We start from the raw sequence: 20,699 nt of genomic DNA, 5'->3' as shown, positions 1-20,699 counted from the left end.
AGAATCGAGAAAAATACAACCTGATTTTATGAAAATATTTGACACAAGTTGGATTTTAATGGAAATACACTATAATAATATCACTGAACCGCAGTATTTTCTATCACTTCAAGTAAATATGCCTTTTCGACACAACAACAGACAATGGTGACATTGACATAGGGCCTGTAGAAGAAAAAGTAGCGATACCATGATGTAAAAAGTAATAGTACAAGTTCTACATTCAACATTTTACCTAAAAGCACAGAAATATTATCTACAAAATGTACTCAAAGTGTCAAAACTAAGAGTATACATATTGCAGTATGGCCCCTTTCATAGTGTCATGTTATTGAATTACAATTACTGATGCATTAATTTGCAGTTAGCATTATAATGTAACTGGTGGTGCTAATTTCAACAACTTTATTTCACTGCTAGATGGTTTTTCTTTAGTTTGTCGCCAGAATAATCCAATTATCACATGTTTTTCTTGGGTTTCCTGATTAGCTGTATAATATATATTTAACTCTCTGGAGAGTTATAAACATTAAATACCAGTTTCTAAGTGGATTTCTTTTCCTTTTTAGCTTGACATTTCTGAGCGATGTTTACTGTGTCTACTTTGCCGCCTGGCTAATCAGGTCTCTGTAAATAGCAGTTTGTACTTTTGGTTAATTACAGAGACATTAAGATCACAGAAATGGGAGGGTTGATGAGCATAGCTGCGGCTCATGTGCCAGGATTCACACACCCTTAATTTACCACGACATGCATGATCAAAATATTACATCATACGCTGAAGCAGATGCAGTTGTCATCTCTGTATTTTAGTGGTTTTCTTATATCTACAATCTTTGGTTGTTTGGAGCAAATCACAGGGTGATGAAACAGCAATACATTGATTTTGGATTTTTGAATTTTAGAGGTTGTTTTTTTTGTGTTTGGGGGAACATTTTTAACTGGATATGTTAACTTATTTAACCATAATACTTTTGTGAAAGAAGGATGTGTATGATTTGGTTAATGAAATGTTTTTGTCTTTTTTTTTGTTTGAGTTTAGCAGCGAAATTAAAGGACGGGTTCACAATACTTCAAGTGAACAGTGAAATATGTTTTTCTTGCTGCAATCATTCCTCCTGTTCACACTGACCATTAGAAGATCCCTTCATAATGACCTTATCTGAAGCTAATATGAAGCTTCAGCGTCCAAATGAGTCTAATCAAGTTGATATCTTTCAACGTTACAGTCTTTTTAGTGCCAAAGTCCTTCTTTTTGTTACTATACTTCCACCTGCAGCTCAACAGGGAAACACAAAGAGGGAATCTGACGCTAAAAAGACTGTAAATGTGGCAGATATCCTTTGAAATGACTAACTCACACTATCGTATCTCACTTCCTGTTTGCTCATTTCAATTTCTGAACCAAAATTCATGAGAATCTGTCTGTCAAATGTCAAGAAGTATCACATGTTCTTTTAATAGCCGGTATTACAGCGAGCAAAACCTCTTTCATTGTTCATATGAGAACCTGACGGTTGTTTAAAGACACACTGGAAAAAAATGATGAAGTATTATGTGGTCAGACATGGTTATATCTAAACAACAAACTGCTGCAAGGTCTCCAGTATTTCCTCTACTGTATTTGTAATGAAAGAAATGTGATAAAGTCCTCTTTCACTGTCATTGTGAACATTTACCTTGCTTCTGTTGAACACAGTGGTGCGTCTGGGCTCTGTCTGTTCTCTCAGTGTGTCAAGGTTCACTTGTACACCAGCAGAAAATACATGTTACCTTTTTTTTTAGATTTTTTTTGCAATTTCTGACTCACTTTTCCATTTTTCTTTCCTTTGTTCCACTAAGATAATGAAGTGTGTTTCTTTTGTGTTACAAAAACAATTACAACGAGCAGTTTTTTTTTTCCCAGGATGGTAAGACAATAGAAGACAATCATAGAGATATAATAATCCAAGGTAAAATTGTCTTCCACTCAGTGCATCTTTATTTTAAATCTTACAAGGAAGTTGAAGACTTGATTATACATATTTACAGGGTATTGGAGCCGCAGGCATAGAGCTTCATTTTCATTAAAACACATTGCCCAGTTTTTCCTATGAAGAGGCCCAGGGGCAAAAACATTTTGCTACTAGGCCCCTATTGACCTCCCGCTTGTCAACCCCCCCTGAGCCTTATGTGCATTGTGTGAGTACAGTGCACCGAAACATCAGTACTCCTGTTTATGTGTCTATTAGTTTGTGATAACTTGGTTAAAAATGAATAAAATGAATGCACTGGCCAATGCATTAATGTTATTAAGAGATCATTAAGACACATGCTATATAACTATAACGTCCCTATAATGAAAAAATATTAAAAAAAGAAAGAATGAATGTATTCAAGGGTGATGTAGCATGTTCCAACTAAAGTAATGAAGGTAATTTTATACAATAACCCTTTATAGGACTGAACCACAAGATCAAGTCTTAATACAGGGCCCACTTTAGGTTATTTTGAGACCAGGTCACACCAGAAAGTGGCACCAAGTTCCAAGAAAAAAAACACATCAGCACTAGACAATCACAATAGTTCTCCAAGCTGCTTTCTTTCTCTGTACTGTGCAGTTTACTGACATTTTGTTCTCAGGATTGTTACATCTTTTCATTCAATACAGTTATTGAAGGCTGGAAAAAAAAAAAAAAACGCTCTCAGTGTCAACAAGCTTTGCTAAATGACAGTTAGCAAACTGGCTAAATTCACACAGTTTGTTCCAAAAAATGTATCTGTACTATTGACTCCTGTCTCTTAACTGTCTAAAGCACATTTCTTCTTCGGTGGAGCAGTTTCTACCCTGACAGAGGAGGGTTCAAGACAACTAATGAGTTCACAAATTTGTGTGACGCAAAATATTCATGTAGATTTACTTCACATATCCATCGATTGTTGGCAGTTCAATTGTAATAAAATGCTGATGTGATCGAGACATAATGATGCAAATGATCAAACAGCAAGGTAACGTACGCCTCTGGGTGGATGCCTTAACCTCAGGTGCTGTTAAGAAATGAACTGAAACACAGAATTTCTTTAGAATACTTTAATGTCCGTCACGAGGAAGTGAAAACTTGTTTTATATGACGGTGACGTTGTGAAAGAAAATTGAATAGTAGGTTATCATTTTATAAATCTTTTGTATATATGTTACAAATGTTTTCAAACTACGGGGTCAATGTTTGTTATCAACTGAATGTGATGTAATGTCATTGTCATTTTGGGGACACATGTTGGTGAAGAAATCCTGCTCCTAGGCTAGTTGAACTCTTGAACCTGTTTCTATCTGAGAGTTGCTTGCTGACCTCTGGGGTTCGCTAGAGATATCTTTGTCTTAAGCCTGCTGTTTTAGAGACCATGCTTGTTTGTAAGAAGGTGTAATGGTTTGTGGAAGTGTCCATTTAGGAACCAGACTGTTTTTTAGCTTTGCTTCTGGAGAGGTATAAAGCTGTCAAGTTTGAGTTCACAATCTTTAGAGAAAGGGCCAGCTGAACAACATGCTTTCTCTCCAAAAATACAAGATGATTGTATTTCTGTTTGTGTTTGGACATTTGTATAATTGTTACTGACGATGTGATGGATTGTACAGTGTTTACAACTGCTTCAACAAGTAACAATGTTTAATACTTTCTTTATGTCTCTGTGTGCCTTCTCTTTCTCGAGAGAACATTTCCACAACAACGTTAATCTTAAAAGTGCAACATGACGAAGCAGAATGAACTAAACCAAATAAAATACATGAACATTATACGGGTTGTTTCCAGATGAGGATAAATATATATTTTTTTTTTTAGTGGATGTCTATCTGTGACACTGTCACTGGTGTTGTTCTGTGTTAACAAACCCCACCCGTCTGGCGCCAACAGTGAGTTAAATCAGAGCAGAAAACGGTGTTGTCAATACCGTTTAGTCTCTGTCTGTTTCCTTGGCTTGTTTTTCCTCATTGTCTTCCTGAAGACACGCTGTGACAGATTTGTCTCCAGAGGAGTTTAAAACCTCGGCGGTCGCCTTCGTTTCCCAGCATCCCTCTCAGTAATTAACCCTCCGGCCTGTGTGGACCCTGACTGATCAGCTGTAATATCCTTATCAATATTCTCTGTCTGTCCTCTGCAGATCAGCCCCTGCTGCACTCACACTCATAATCATAGTTATGAAGTTAGTTCACAGTGTTGAAAGTTTGCTCGGTTCTTAAGTTATAAAAGTGATTCCAGGAGTTATAACGTCCATTATTTATACTTTCTAATAGTTAGATATGCACTATCTAATCATCTGATCCTACAAACTGTCCTTTAATCATTTTCCAGATAGTTGCTGCACCAGTGATGACGTTCAAAAGCGTCTGTATGTCCACGCTGACATGTCACTAACCGAGCAGAAACATTTCTATTTCAATCAGTACAGCTGCCTCCACAGGTAATAGCTCACATTTCGCTCACGCTTTACGTGCGTAACCGCAAATTTAAACTTCAAAGCTTCATTTTTTTTTCTAATGTAAGTTCAAGCAGGAAGACTATGTATTACTCATTCATTCTCACCCCTCTCTCTCTCTCTCTCTGCCACCGCCTCTCCTGCTCTCGTATCAGCTGATCAGAGGCGTTACTTTGACTTAACAAACCAGATTCTGACTCACAGTTTCCATCGGCTTGTCACGTCTGAGCTGCCAACTTTTAAATGTGTTCTTTTCTCCGTCGATGTCAGCTGTCATTTCACCTTCACCTCCGCTTCGTCACATCAGAAGCCTGCTCCTCTTCTTCTCATTATCCAGATCCCAGTATTCCCAGATTCATCACCACCACCAGTTTACAGACTCCATTCCTCTCACGCCTTAACTTCCTCCTTGTGGATATGATGACATCACGATAGGGTCTAATCGCCAAAGACTTTTCACATTTTCATCTCATTATGCATGTTCAATAAAATGAAGTCTCTCCTGATTGAATTTTACGTATGTTACTACACCGATTATGGATCGGCCTACGCTCAATAACGAGCATGAACGCATCGTGTGTAAACACAGACGGGAGACTGAAGCTGCAGCTGATCTGCAAACGATGCTGGACGACTTTCTAACCCAGAAAAAAGTTTTTTGATCTCTAGAGTGGATAAATCTGAGCAGCAGCAGCAGCTTTAGCGTGGATGAGAAAAACCCTGAGCCTTCGGTGACGTCAGGTCTGCTCAGACATGGCCGAGGGCTGTGCGGCGATGTTGCTCTTAATCCTCTCTGTAAGCGCTTTTCCATCCACCTGTGTTTGTCGATTTGCATGTTTAAAAACCTGAGTGGAAACATAGAAAATTTGCAAAAAATGCTTTTAGGGTTGGTACAGTTTCTGGAAATTCACTTAAAATCTGCACTAAACTTGGATGGAAACCTGGCTGGTAATAACTCATATTAAAAGGTCAGATGTTTAGTTCTTTGTTGACCAAAAGAGGACAAAAAAAAAGAAGATTTAAGGCGTCAATATGCTTCAAATGTAGGACTCGGTGGGATATCTACCAGCCTCTGAAAACATCTCTTTAGAGGACTGCATCCTACAAGTTTTGTAAGTTTCCCAAAAAAAAAAAGGCCTGATATTCACATCCACACTTCACACAACTACTTCCGTCACTTTTCATGTGAACGACCGAGAGCAACACCATGATTTTTTTTTTGTGAAACTGTCATAAAGTGTGCACTGTTATCCCCACTGTGCGATTGATTGCGTCTCGTCCCACTCTGTGAAAACAGGCCCCCCTCCCCCCCTCCTCCCAACTTCAAATGTGACCATTCAGAACAGATAGAAAAACTTTTTTTTACCATCAGATACCGTCGGACGACACGTCGCGGTTAATTTCAAGCAAACTGAACTCTTTGGTGTTTTTCCTCTCGTTTATGAAAAACAAGCTGAAGACACAATTTGTTGTTTTCACACGTTAAACAGCTTTGCAAGTTTAGTGAAGATATTGTGTAATTCTCTGTAATATTAGTTGTTCGTTTTAACAGTAATAACAGTAATTTTTCTAGGAGCGGTGATACAACTTCTATTAAAAAATAATAAAGCATCAGGTTTGTCATAGAAACGAGAGAAAAACAGGTAAAGAGGAAGGACGGGAGGTTTGTTTTGCATTCTTACTGACCTTACCTCCTTTTTTTTTATTAGTTTCTTTTCATAGTCGTCATTTTCTGTGTGTTTCCTGTGACAGGAGGCCGAGGACAGCTGTCAAACCTGCAGACAGACGGACTGGAAGCGACACGAAGCAGGAAGAAAACACACCGACAGAGGAAATTAAGCTGATTAAACTTGGTATAAGAAAAACAACAAGAATCATTATAATCCTTCCTCAGATAATCATCATTAATCATCAAACAAAGAGAAACTGTTCCGATGAAACAATTCTGCTTCGTTGATTTGAAAAAAAAAGAAAGTTGAAGACTATACTTGAGGAGAAAAGTGAACTATAATAGTCCCAGAGAGCATTGCTGTAGGAAACATCCAATCAGAGCTCCAACAAAGTTAAACTGCATTAATCCAAGTGGGCCAAACTGAGGGTGTCAAGGGGACACGGACAAATGGAAAGAAGCTGATAACAATATTAATTATTGAACTGAATTATTGAATTATTAATGGCGAGGGAACGGACAAAGTAATTCAATGGTACAATGTGCGAAAGCGAGGCGAAAAAAATAAAAAATAAAAAGAGTCCCAGATGAGGATTTTGAGGAATGATTTGTAATTTCAGTGCACAAATGACTCATTTGAAGGAACCTTTATTAAAAAAAAAAAAAAAAAATTCCCTCCAGACACCTGCAGTCTGAATGCACCCATGTGGTCTGAACATTTAGATTACAGCATATCCTCAAGACGCACTTTAGTGCTCCGCTACACGGCCAAAAGTATGCGGATGCCTGATAGTTTAATGCGATTCTGACGCCACAGGCATTAATCTGCTCTGCTATAACAGTCTCCACTCTTCAGGGTTGCCAGCAGACGTTGAAACCTGGCTGCAGTTTTGCTCCTATTCAGCCACAAGAGCATTAGTGAAGTCCAGCACTGATGTCGGGTGATAAGGTCCGGCTCGCAGTCGGTGTCAGATGAGGTTGAGGTCGGGGCTCGGTGCGTTTCTTCCACAACAAACTGGACAAAAATGTTGTTGTGTTTTTTTTTATTGACCCGGCTTGTCATGTATAAACAGAAAAGGGACAAAAACAAAATGTTGCCACGAAGCTCCCTGTTGTCATCTTGGGGTTGTGACCCCCTCCCTCCCTCCCCCTCCTCCCCCCTCGCCCCCTGAAGGCCTCCTGAGATAAAAACTGAGAGCTCGAAAAAAAATGATTAAATGAATAAGAAAGAAAGAAAAAGTCTGTTTTGTTACTTTCTTTTCTTTTAATATGCTGGATACTTTCACCTCCTCTGGCATCTCTGGCCTCTAAAAACCCTTTAAAATCAAACAGTCTGAGAAGGAAGAAAAATCACTTTTTGGCTCACAGCTTCATGTCCACACCGCTGTGATATTACTTGATACTAAGAGGCCACAAGCAAGAAAAGATCAGGAGCCACTGGTTTAAAGTATCATGTTATGCTGTAGCATGTCCCTTCATTGGAAGTAAGAGACCAAACTAACAGCCCAGAGTGGACACACACACAGTATACAGACATACATATACATATATATATATACATACATACATTTTTAAGATGCTAAGCACAGATTTGGCTGCTGTGAGGGTTTGGAGGAAGGCTGTCTATTGTCTATAATCTTTGTTTGTTCTGGACTCTGAACATTTCAGTCAGAAGTAGGAATGTTTCTTTAAAGGGGCGTATTCGCCAACACCAACTCATATATTTTTATTTGAAATATTTCTATATTTGAGTGCAGAACAGCTCTGATTTCAGAAAATATAACCTGCGTTACAGGTTAGAGTGAGATACAGTATTTATTGTGATATGGGAGGAGTGTCAGTGTGAATCAGCAGTGGCGGGAAACTTTGGGAAAGACTTTGCTTTTCATCTCCAGCAATAACAAAATACTGAAGTTTAGGATGTGTTTTTAACCAACAGCAGAATGTTAGCAGTCAGGTTCACTTGTGAAATACCACAATAAAGAGTGTGGAGAGGTTGATCTGATAGGTAGGAGCCCTTTGTCTCATAATCCATCCATGATTGGAAACACATAGAAGAAACTCTTCTCATCTGACTCTGGGTTGGACAAAAAACACTCGCTAAAATGCAGGAGTCAAGGAGCCAGATGCATAAATGATACATACACACAAAATCCATGCAAATGCACATAAACTGGTTTTTATAAACAGAATATGTGGTGAGATTGAGGACACCTCATGCATGCTTTAGACCTTGGGCAGGGGGGACGTCCGGCCTCCGGGTCGTATGCGGCCCACAAGACCGTTTGATCCGGCCTACGAGGCTAGTCATAAATACAAAAAAATATCTCTGGACAAAAGTGACTGTTAATCATCCATGTAACAGTTACGTGTCATCGCTCACATGCATCATGGAGACTGTCAAGAAGAGAAAAGAAGATGCAGAATGTTGAGCTTTCCAAGAGAAATAAACAAACGATTATTTATTTGTTGAAGTAAAAGGAGAGTCAGTGTACCTAGTTTGTGGTGATGCGCTCACAGTGATTAAAAAGCGTCATTACAACTCAAAACATGTTCAACTGGATGACTTGCAAGGACAAATGCATTTGGATAACGTTTCGGTGTCCAACGAGCAGCTTTCACAAGCTTTGTGGTGAACGCACCGGACAAAGTTAAACCGATCCAAAGTGTCAGTTTGTCTCGAAGAACACGCATAACACACGCTGCCAAACCAGCCGTTTTTATGTGAAGGATTACTGCCGAGTTTGATACGAGGGAGGAATTTGCCGTCTTTGCAAACCATGCATGGCTCTACCGAAGGTGAGGATTAGTTTCAGCAAGTTGTTTTGGCTGTGAACACGTTTGAACAACCGTTTGAAAAGTTAAGTGGCCTTACCGCAGATGGAGCCCCGGCCATGGTCGGTCTGCAGAAGGGATCAACTGTATCGGCCATAAAAGAAATGAGTCGTCTCGGTCTCGATGTTGTGATTTAGTTGTATGCTGCCATATTATACATCAGGAGAGTCCCTGAAGTTCAACAATGTAATGACAGCTGTCGTCTCCCCCGTGAACTTTATCAGAGGCAGAGAGCTAAACAGCTGCCAGTTCAAGGAGCTACTGAGTGAGCTGTAATCACAGTACGGAGATCTGGTTTATCATAATGAGGTGCGACGGCTGAATCACCGAAATATGTTCACACGGTTTTACAAACTGACAGAAGAAGTAAAACGATTCATGGAGACGGAGGGAAAAGTTGTCGTGGGATTCAGAGATAGCTCAAAGTTCCCGACCGGCTTCTCAGCTTTCTGCTTTCAAAATTAAAGTTGTGGCAAGCGTAACTATAAAGGTGAAACACTGTATTTTCCAACTGTGCAAGAACAAAAGCCTGCTGTGACATCTGAACATGCCGGCGAGTGTGTAAAACTCCTTCAGGCATTTGGCGAGAGGGTTTCAGGACATGAAAAGTAAACAGAAGGATCTGAGCATATTTGCTACGCCCTTTAATGTGGAACCAGCTGATGCGCTTGACAACCTACAACACCAGCTCAAAGCCAGGTACAACAACCTCCCTCTGCTCCTCTTCCATAAACCGTATGTACATCCTGAGGATTTTCCCCCCGTTCTGAGGAGAGACATGCATCTCTCTGTTTGGGACAACCTACTGCTGTGAGGCAGCTCTTTTCCAAACTGACTCTTGCAAAGACTCAGAACCGCTCAAACCTGGAAAAAACAGCCGCGAGCATCATCATCATCATCATCATCATCACAACCACCTGACCTCAAACGCCTCACCAAGAGAAGCAGTTCCAGCCGTCTCATTAGAAAGCTTAGTTTGACCAATAAAAAGCATGTTAATTCAATATATTTTACTACATTTTAATAATAATAATAACTGTTAACATTAATAATATTAAAATATTAATAAATGAGCGATCTGAGGATGATGTAATGAGGTGAAGATGAGATATAAGATGAAAAAAGATAAATGATACTATGACAACCAGCTACACTGATTGTATGATAAACGTAACATTTATTAATTACTTTTGTGTGATTAATTTTTATCATTCTTTTAATTCACATACGAGTCCACATTTTATTTTGCTCTTAATGTTGTTTTTATTTTATCCTGAGTCGTGTTGCACCTTGTGATGTCGATTTAGTTTAGTTTAGAGCGCTGCAAACGAATCATTGATTACATTTACATACATTATATGGACGGTATAAAGAGCCAGAGTAATGATAGAGAACCTCACCGGTGCAACACAATCTGTGAAACGTCACTTCTTCTTTCCTGTTTGTCTCATCGACAGGCGTCCAGACCGGTGGAGCAGCCGGCGAGTTGATATGAAAACGTCCGGTTCAGGACGTCTTCATCCGTTTATGACTGATTGTTAGAGTGGAAATGAGGCTCCTGCATGCGTTCATCAACACATCTTTATAAATCTGATGTATATTTCTGGCTTTGTGCAAACACACAGTTTCATGCATCCGGCTCCTAGCCCTCCAGACGAGTGTCTCCTTTGACCTGAAGTCCACATGGAGGTCAAAGGTCACCGAGGCAGGAAGGCAGACAGCTCAGCCGAGCAGCTTCTTCCCTTTAAGCAGAAGCTGCTTTACATTCAGCGAGCTTGTCTCGTCTCGCTTTGATGAATAGACTGTAATCTGTAATCTGCGGCGGCTACCTGCTGCTAACGAGCCAAATTAATTAGACACTGACAGTAAACATCTATCGATAAGATCAGATGAAACTTTATTGATCCCTGAGGGGGGAAATCGGCGCGTTGTAGCAACAAACAGTAACAGGAAACCACAGAAGCAGCGAGCAGGAGAGACACAGCTACAGTGAGAACGTACAAACTGAGAAAAAAAAAAAAAAAGGAAAATAAATATTAATCAGAGCTTTTAGTGTTCAGTGTTACAGAAGAAGAACAATGGAATGAAAAAAGACCAAAGCTGTGACAATTAATGAAATACTTGCAGTATGAAAGAGTGACAAATTGCTTGCAGAAACACACACACGCACACACACACACACACGCAGTTGACAAATTAGATTAACCTCCAGAGGTTTATTTAGAGAACCTTTGGTGTGTGTGTGTGTGTGTGTGTGTGTGTGTGTGTGTGTGTTTGTATGTATTTGTGTTTGAAGCATAAATAACGAATCACTGCTGGAAGTTGATAACACTGAGGGCTCTGGGGTAACCGCAGCGGGATGTGAGGTATCATGACTTGTGTTTTTGTGTTTGTGGTATCTCTGACGCTTTCACCATATGGCCAGAAGTATGTGGACACGTGTCTGTTATATTTTCTGTTCTTTCTGACTTTTTTCCTGGTTTGATCTCCTTAGTTCCCATGATGATGTTATTTTTTTTTAGACAATAGTGTATTTCCAACTTTGGGTCAACAGTTTGTGTTTTTCTCTTTCCTGTTTCAACATGACAAACAACCTCATGTATAAAACCAGGTCTATAAATAAGAATAATAATCTTTTGTTGTACAAGTGCATCACACAAGGCAGCAAATTAAAATCAACAAATTATGAAAAATGTATTTTATTTGAAATTTTAATTTGAGTATAAATCCCTTGTGAAGCACCGTCTCGTTTTCAAAGGGGGTCCTTCAACACAGAAAACATGAAAATGAAAAAAATAATTGAACAAACAAATAAATAAATAAATAACTGTGATAATAACAAAAATAATTAAAATGCACAAAACAGCTGATATAATAAACTCAATAAAGCAAAAAAAGACAAGAAAATAAAGCTTTCATAGAATCAAAACAGCTTTATAACAAGACTAAAAAAATAAATAAATTTCAGACTAAATAAAACTGTCAGTAGTAACGAGTCTACCAATAAAGTAAAAGGGCAAAATAGTGAAATAAAAAAAGAAAGGAAAAGAAAGTAAACTGATAAAAAAAAAAAAACAATTCCAGTAATGTAAGAACAACAAAAGAAAATGAAAAAGAAATAAAAACTGAAATAAAAGACATTTAAAAGACAATAAAAACTCAACTTTGCCTTCAACCGGGAGGAGCTCGGCGTCGGCTGGAAGTAGCGTTAGCAGCTAACGCTAACAGATCTCACCTCGCGTTGAAGCTCCTTTCAGTAACTTTTCTGTCAGTGTAACGGAGTTACATAGCTAGTCATAGCTAACCATCTTGCCATGTTTTGTTATTGAATACGCACTGAATCTAATGTATTATTAGTTACCAACTCTTTTAATATTATGTTATTTACTTTGTTACTCTTACAATGTGTAAGCTACTACAGAATCTTATTTTTGAGTGTGTGCTTGAACGCCTCTTGAACGGGCCCTTGCAGACTTCGCGGTTGCACCACGTGTTCGGTCAGCAGTCTGCTATGCCCAGTGCCCGTACTAAGCTCCGTTCATGTATTTTATAACTTTGTTTTATGGGTAAAAGTGTGTTTTATAACCACAAGTGTTGGCAACAATGTGAACCAGTTATCGGTGATCTTGCTAGCTCAATGTTAGCTCGTAGCTACTGCTCGTGATGCAACTGGATATCGGCAGCGAGTAATTAATTTTGTTTTGTTTCGGTGTGTATTTTCTGCGACCAGAGTTGGCTGTGGAGAGCTAATGCCACTGTGTTTGTTACCAGAATAAATCCGGGACGGAGCTGAGAAGCGACTGTGTGCTTGTCATCCTTAACACAATGCAAGAGAGAGAGTACATCACTGCTACATCAGCACACACATCGCCTTCATGAATTAGTATCAAGATGGTTTGGTTCATGTTTTATGATACCAATGTGCAATTTGAAGACTGTAAATGTAAAATGAATCTTGACCAGGACACTCTTGACAAAGAGACTTTTACTGTCGATGATGTTTTCCTGGTTAAATAAAAAATAAAAGCAAAAAATAATGCTGGGATGCTCCATTGTCCACATACTTTTGGCCATGTACCTGTCTCTTTTCCCCATTTTTCTTAACATGTTGTGTCTTTCTGTTTATCTTCTGCTCTATAAATAACATTCACTTGCCTGTACTGAATTACAAACCTATAGTATCCCCCCTTTTTCTTATTCTCTCCGTGTGTTTTCAAGCAGCCGAGCATGTACAGATCATTACTCAATAGAATAATCTGCTCCCTCTGAAAAACAGTTGAAAAGGCTCTTAATGAGTCACATTATAACGAAGCAGTAAACTATGAGCAGCGGCAATCAGCGTTATTCTTTCTCATGTAGTTGAAGAGAATGTGATGCCATGGGCAGCAACGGGGGGTTGATTGAACTTAATATTGTGGATTGTGTGTCACATGCCTACATGTGTGTTCCCGGGTTGTTCTTTTTGTTTTCATGGACCCCAGGAAGGGGGAACCGTCACAATGGTGCATTAATGGGGTTTTGAAATAATATTAACAAATTATCAACAGTAGCAGTTTATCTACTGGAACGCCTGGTTCACAGGAATCTTTGAAGATAATAAACACGGACTGAAAAAGCTCTCAAGTGCTCAAATTTGCATCAATAAACCGAAACGGACTCATTCTGAACACATATGTGACGGGCACCCATATAGAAGTGGGAGAAACATTTTCCTGATATGAATTTCAATTCCTAATTTGTTGTTTAATCCACTGAAGCCAACAAACACAATGGTTCTCTTGCAAGAAAAGTACTTGTATGAACAGATTTGTTCTTAACATGGCCATATTCTGCATATTTTTAGGTCTATATGTTTAATATGAGGGTCTACTGGAATATCTCTGCATGATTTAGAGTTAAAAACTCCTTATTTATCTTAAACTGGCCCTTTATGCAGCTCCTCAGTTCAGCCTTTGTCTGAAACAGGCTCCTGTCTCTTTAAGGGCCTGTTGTGGAAAATCTTTAGATGGGCCAATAAATCTTCAGGTCACCCACAACTTAATATTAAACTCAAAACTTATAAGAGAAAGACTCAAAGAAATACACTGGAAGCTGGTAGAGTTCAATGTGAGTATGTTTACTCTGCATAAAGAGCAACACAAAGCAAACCGAGGCCTTGATCCTGGGATAAAGAACCTAATGAAAAATCATAAGACATTAAATTATATACCTCTCATAACCCCTCCTAATGTGGGGCTTATTCACTGAACCCCACCCTGTTTGATCTTAACACTTTAATAATCCAAACATGACTCATCTTCAGAAACCAACGGTGTCTCACACTTCTCTAACATGTATCAGTTGTACTTGGTATCTTCCGCATTTCTCCCAATACACATGGCCACGCACAGAAAATTAAAATGTGACCTCACTGATCCTCCCCTTCCGAGTTCCCTTGGGAACTATCTCTTATTGACATAAATGTTATCTTTGCACAATTACTGGCCTATTCATGGAAAGGCAGTTTTCCACCACAGGTCCCTTCCTGAGGAACCCTCTGTGTTCTCATGAAAAGTGAAGCTCATGTGCCTTAATGGCCAGCAGGGGGCGACTCCACTGGGTTCAAAAAGAACTCTGATTGTATAGAAGTCTATGAAAAAATGACCCTACTTCTCACTTGATTTATTTACCTCAGTAAACACTTTCCTAATGAGTTTATGGTCTAAATCGCCTGTTTCAAGTCTTCTTCTATACAACATGATGTTCATTTTGTAAATTACTGCCCCGTTTAGAGTAAAATAGACGATAAAGCAGCGTATGCTTTAGGTTGTGGCTACCTGCACTAGGACCCTGGGGAGCTCCTCCACAGCTCTACACTCTCGCCCAAATATGGTCACTTCTCATCGCTTCTGGCTCCATAAAACGAGACTTCAAAATGTGAGTCTACAAACCAATGGGTGATGTCACATCACATCTTGTTTTTTGACTACCTTACACCAAACTATCAAGATTACGGGAATGCACCACAACTCTATCAAAACTCATTGAAAATTTGTCTGCAACAGTGAAATCGTGAAGTTGTTTGGTGTAAGGCCGCCATAAGTCTTGGCTAAAAAGTCTTGTGTCCAACTACAAGTCAACACAACCCCTAACCCTAACCACCCTAACACTAACCAACCCTAACCCTAAAACAAATCATCATGCACATTTTAACTAATTTAATGCAACTACAGTAAAGGTCAGAAAATCTTCTTTGGTTCGAATTTAGAAAACAGTCAGAAAACTGAATTTCTAGGTAGATTTTTAGACCTTTAGAGCAGGAAGCTGATATTTACCATTTCCCCCAGATGTATTGAACGCCTCAGTATCTCGGAGCACCCTCAGAAACAGGAAGTGAGGACTTCTCTTGGCGTCCCATTGAACCCTGGAGGTTTCACACTGGTTGAGCGTTCAGGAGTGTCTCAGGGGTCGCTGGGTCCATCAACGGCGGCAAGGACGTCTTGCCTTCAGTCCGCCACATGAAGTGTCCCCCGGTGGAGCCCACGCTAATGGTTCCTGGATGACATTTAGATAAAGGTGAGAGGGAAAAGGTTCAGCAAACCTGCCGTCGACCTTTAACCTCCCACTCGGGAAGTCAACCTGCAGCCAGTGAGCCTGACATTTCCTCTGCGGAGCACTTCATTCAGCTAATTAACCCGTTAGCCGGATGACCTGCAGCACAAAAGGAGGAGGGAAGAAAAGATGAGACGGAGAGAGAGACAGAGAGACAGTCAGAGTCAACTGTTGTTGGTTGGTCGTTGTTTAGTCATTCCTTTTTATTTATACGGTTGATTTTACCTATTTACACGTATTATTTTTCTCTTCTTGTATTAATTGTGTATTTTTTAAGTATTTATGAGTCTGTTTTATATGTTTTGTAACATCTACGTTCTATCTTCTATGAGCTGTTGCTGTCTTGGTCGGGACATTCCTCTGAAAGAGATTTGGTCCATCTCCATCTCCCGAGATTTGTCTTTAATACTTTTTATATTTCAGCCACTATTGGATGGATTGCTATGACATTTTTTTTTTCACAGACATCCATGTTCTCCACACGATGGATCCATCCGACTTTGGTGATCCCTTGACTTTTGCTTTTGTGCCACCATGAGGGTGACATTTGTGTCTTTGAGCGAAATGTTTTAACAATTGTTGGATGTATTGGCATGAAATTTTTGTTCCCCAGAGGATGAATTCTAATAACTTTTGGTGATTTTCACTTGTCCAAGACTTGGTTTTTGACGGAATACCTAGAAAACTGATGACATTCCCATCAGCCTCAGTTTTCCTTTGTGTTGCTGCTAATTAGCAAATGTTAGCATGCTACCATGCTCAGTGATGATAGTGAACATAGTAAACATTATACCTGCTTAACATCAGCATGTTAATATTATCAGTGAGCTCGTTAGCGTGCTGATGTTAGTAACACTGTGTCTGCTGGGTGTGTAAAAAGGTGAATGCAGCTTTACAAACTTCACATTATTATATCTCATAGTGTTGAGTTATTTTCCAGTAATCAAATCCAAAAATTATACTTGCAAAAGTCAGTAACTTCATATTTAATTTCCAACTCTTGTCCTGGGTTCGGCGTTTGAACAGAATACCTACAAAACACGACCAAAATATCCTTCATGATGTCCATGTTTGATTTTTCTGACAGTGAACCTCATCAGTACAACGCTGTTCAGCAGTCAACTCACAAAGCTTAAAATTATGCACCTAAAGGGATTTTTAAAAATCAGTTCCTGCTTTTGAATTTGATTAAAAGTTCATGGATTATCTTGTTGCAGCGAGTTTCAAGTCTCTCAAACTGATTTTCAAATGTTTTTTTTGTTGTTTTTTTTTTCTTCAAAAATAACAGCTGCTTGGAAAGAAAGAAAATTAATTCATTCATTCTTTATTTATGAAAGGTGGTCCGGTGAGAGCAGAATCACTCAGCTTTTTTGAACATGTACACAGGACAATAATAACAAAACTGTCACAAAAGCAAAAAGAAAACATTTGGACAAACATTAAAACTTATAAAATGCAAATAAAAGATAAGGATGAAATGGTGAAAATAAGAACCAGAGTCAACCAGCAGCAACAGACAATAAATCTAAAAAGTTGTGCTGAAAAATACTCAGTTTTAAGAGTAAAAACACCAGAATGCTCCTTTAATGTGTTGAAGTTGCAGCTTCGACGTGTTAAATCAAAAAGGTACTGAATGAGTGCTATTTTATTGGCACAGTAACCATGGCAACAGTAGTCATTTCTGCAATGAGGGGTTCGTGTGTTTGGTAAAGGCACATTTAAAGTATGCAAATAAGCATTAATTTGTGTGTGGAGAGAGAAGGCGAAGTGGCTTAATTAACAGGGTCAACCAATCAGACGACAGGAAATAAAACAGCAGGGTGACGGTGGGCGGGGCTCATGTAAACAGAGGCAGGTGTAAAAATAATGGTTGACCCCCCCCCTTTGTTTGTCAGGTGACCTTGGATCCCTCTTAAATGCGCCCTGTTCACCGTCCCATTAGTACTGCAAACACTGGAAACACAACATAGACGCACGCTCGTTTATTCTCTCTGATGATCGCGACTGTAAACACACACGCAGGAGCATTTTAAAAGACATTGAATCTCTTTCTTCTCGTGGTAAGTGGGCCTGAGAGCCATCATGTACTCCCACATGTTCTCACATAAAGAAAATAATGGAACACATGAAGAAACACTACATGTTGTGGTGTCATTTAGCTTCATATTTTAAATGAAGCGTTGTGTTTATTCTGTTTTAAACCCATGTGCATACACAACACGATCAAAAAATAAATAAAAGAAAAGAGATAATTGTGTGCATACAGTAGAAGTCAAAAGTTTAGATGCATTTACTTATTCAAGGGTCTTTATTTTATTAGTTTAAATACTGAAGACATCATAATGATGAAATAACACACATGGAGTCATGCAGTAAACAAAAACATGTTTAATATTTTAGATATTTAGATATGTTTCATATTTGCACACATGGAGCGGTTTTCAATTAACATTTTCTTGCATGAATTATGACTAAAGTGTTTTTATTCTCCTTTAGGAAATGAAATGAAAAAAATATTTGAACTTCATTTTTTTAAACATTTTTCAAGGAGTTTTTCACATCCACTCAGGTAGACAGCATGCGTTTGAGTTTTCAACTTTAGGAGTATGCATTTAACAAACCAGTGAATAAAATGATATATTATTTGAAAACTATAATTAATAATTAATACTTATTATAATATTTTCAAAGCTGTTAAACTAATGTTAACATATTTCAACATATTCTAATAATGTTCAATGCGATGCAAAAACACTGAACATTGTTCCTGACTCCTCAGCCTCTCTGCTCTGTCTTATTGCATTTATTAGCACATGAGCTACAGATGACTTGAAATGCAGAAGATCCTTCTTTTCTAATCCAGACAGTCTTGCCGGACATTCACTCAGCTCCCTCAGCATCCTCAGCATCCTCAGCTCCCTCAGCTCCCTCAATATCCTCAGCTCCCTCAATATCCTCAGCATCCTCAGCTCCCTCAGTATCCTCAGCATCCTCAGCATCCTCAGCATCCTCAGCTCCCTCAATATCCTCAGCATCCTCAGCATCCTCAGCTCCCTCAGCTCCCTCAATATCCTCAGCATCCTCAGCATCCTCAGCTCCCTCAGCATCCTCAGCTCCCTCAGCTCCCTCAGCTCCCTCAATATCCTCAGCATCCTCAGCATCCTCAGCTCCCTCAGCTCCCTCAGTATCCTCAGCTCCCTCAGTATCCTCAGCATCCTCAGCTCCCTCAATATCCTCAGTATCCTCAGTATCCCCAGCATCCTAAACTTCCTCAGTATCCTCAGCATCCTCAGCTCCCTCAGCATCCTCAGCTCCCTCAAAACTGCAAGTTACATTTTAATAACATAAATCAATTGATTTACAGTCAAAAAAAGATACTGCAGATGAAGTATTTTCAAGAACAACAAAGTTGCAGTAATAGTTTAATTGTAGTTAAAATATAGTCAGTGATGCATGTCGTCCAACTTAGTGGACAGATGATTAATCGTTATTTTCTCCCAACATACAATCAATACTCGGAAATTTTAACAATTGTATTACTCCTTAGTTGTTACAAAATTTTACTTACCTGCAAGGATCTATTACTATAGAAGGACTGGCAAGATATTCCTGAGCTGCTGAGTTTTCCGGCCGGCCGGCGGCCATCTTGGTTTTGAGTAATTTGTGTTGCACTTACAAAGGCTGGCCAGTGGATGGCAGCGTATGGGACGACACACTAGAGTCCACTGTGTTGGCTGATGTGCAACTATACCATTAAAACCCCATGCATATATAAGAAAACAGCTATTGAATAGCTGTCCACTGACCACTATGCATGAAAGGGTTAACAGGTGTGCCTTTTTAAAAGTGGCGAAAAATGAAAATTTGTGGGATTTCTTGCCTTTAATGTGTTTGAGACCATCAGTTGTGTTGTGTTGTGCTGAGGTAGTGCTGGTAAACAGCAGATAGCCCTGATCCACGACTGTAATAATCAATATTACGGCAAGAAAACAACAGCCCATCATTACTTTAAGACGTGAAGGTTCCTTCAATCCGAAAAATTTCAAGAACTTTGAAAGTTTCTGCAGGTGCAGCAAGCAAAAACAATCAAATGCTACGATGAAACTGGCTCTCCTGAGGACCGCCTCAGGACAGGAAGAGCAAGAGTAAAATTAGGTTCGACATCACACCAAGTTAGTCTTCTACTTTCTGACAAGTCCTGCGAGTGAGAGAGGAACACCGAATAAAGGATCAGGAATCGCCTCCTTCTCTCTCTCTCTCTCTCTCTCTCTCTCTCTCGTCTGCAACTCAGTTTTGACGTGTGACACAGGTGATCAGATCAATACCTATCAGCAGAAGGATCACAGCTGATACACAGTCGATACAGTTAACTAGATGGGACTGTCAATAAAGATTCTGTCTCTGTCTACAGCTCTGTCACACACAAACACACACCGAGGACTCAGCCAACATACAAAATATGTGTGTGTGTGTGTGTGTTTATTTCTCATATATATGTGTGTATGTTTTCAAAATACATCTAAATGTCTATGTGCTTATATAAGCTGTTGAAACAAAGGATATTACTCGAACTAAGCTTCTTATAACTTGAACTAAAGCTGAACAGATGCACTCTAGTTAAGCCGGTGAAACATCAACATACACAGATGAATTTTACACTCACATATTGATGAAACAGAAGACAACACTGGAGGACAAGTACACTGTGATTGAGAGTCACGTTGCTATAGGCAACCACCGAAAAATTCCTGTGCAAACACCAGTTCTCCTGTTTGACGGTAACAAAACAGAAAGAGACATCTATCTGTCTAACAGTTTGTCTTGTTAATTTTATGCTGACATCTGTGTGGAGAAGGAGAATAAACTGAAGCGAAATGTTAAATTCAGATGAAGAGATGACTGTAGAGAAACTGGACTATAAATACACAGGGAGTGATTGCAAATGAAACACAGGTGAGGGGGAAAACGAGACACAGGTGAGACACACATGAAATCATCAAACACAGGAAGTAAAGTGGCCAGACACAAGGAGGAAATATTTCAAAATAAAACAGGAACTAAAGTAAATAAACAGGTGACACAAAAAAAAACACAGGAGGAACAGACAAACCAGGAAACAAATGCAACACAAATGAAGGAGTCCCTCAAAAAG

General features: G+C 39.2%; 1 long non-coding RNA gene across 1 annotated transcript; it reads right to left on the bottom strand.

The window, feature by feature from the left end:
* Positions 1-10,571: 10,571 nt before the first annotated feature.
* Positions 10,572-20,497, bottom strand: LOC122989864. Its single transcript, XR_006405187.1, has 3 exons — positions 20,211-20,497; positions 15,271-15,646; positions 10,572-10,628 (listed from the first exon to the last, which is right to left on the bottom strand). It is a non-coding gene; the product is annotated as an uncharacterized LOC122989864 (long non-coding RNA).
* Between the last annotated feature and the right edge of the window lie 202 nt (positions 20,498-20,699).

This window comes from Thunnus albacares, chromosome 10, assembly GCF_914725855.1.
Source record: "Thunnus albacares chromosome 10, fThuAlb1.1, whole genome shotgun sequence".
NCBI lineage: Eukaryota > Metazoa > Chordata > Actinopteri > Scombriformes > Scombridae > Thunnus > Thunnus albacares.
The sequence above is the reverse complement of the archived record's forward strand: the minus strand, read 5'-3'. Positions and strand labels throughout refer to the sequence as shown.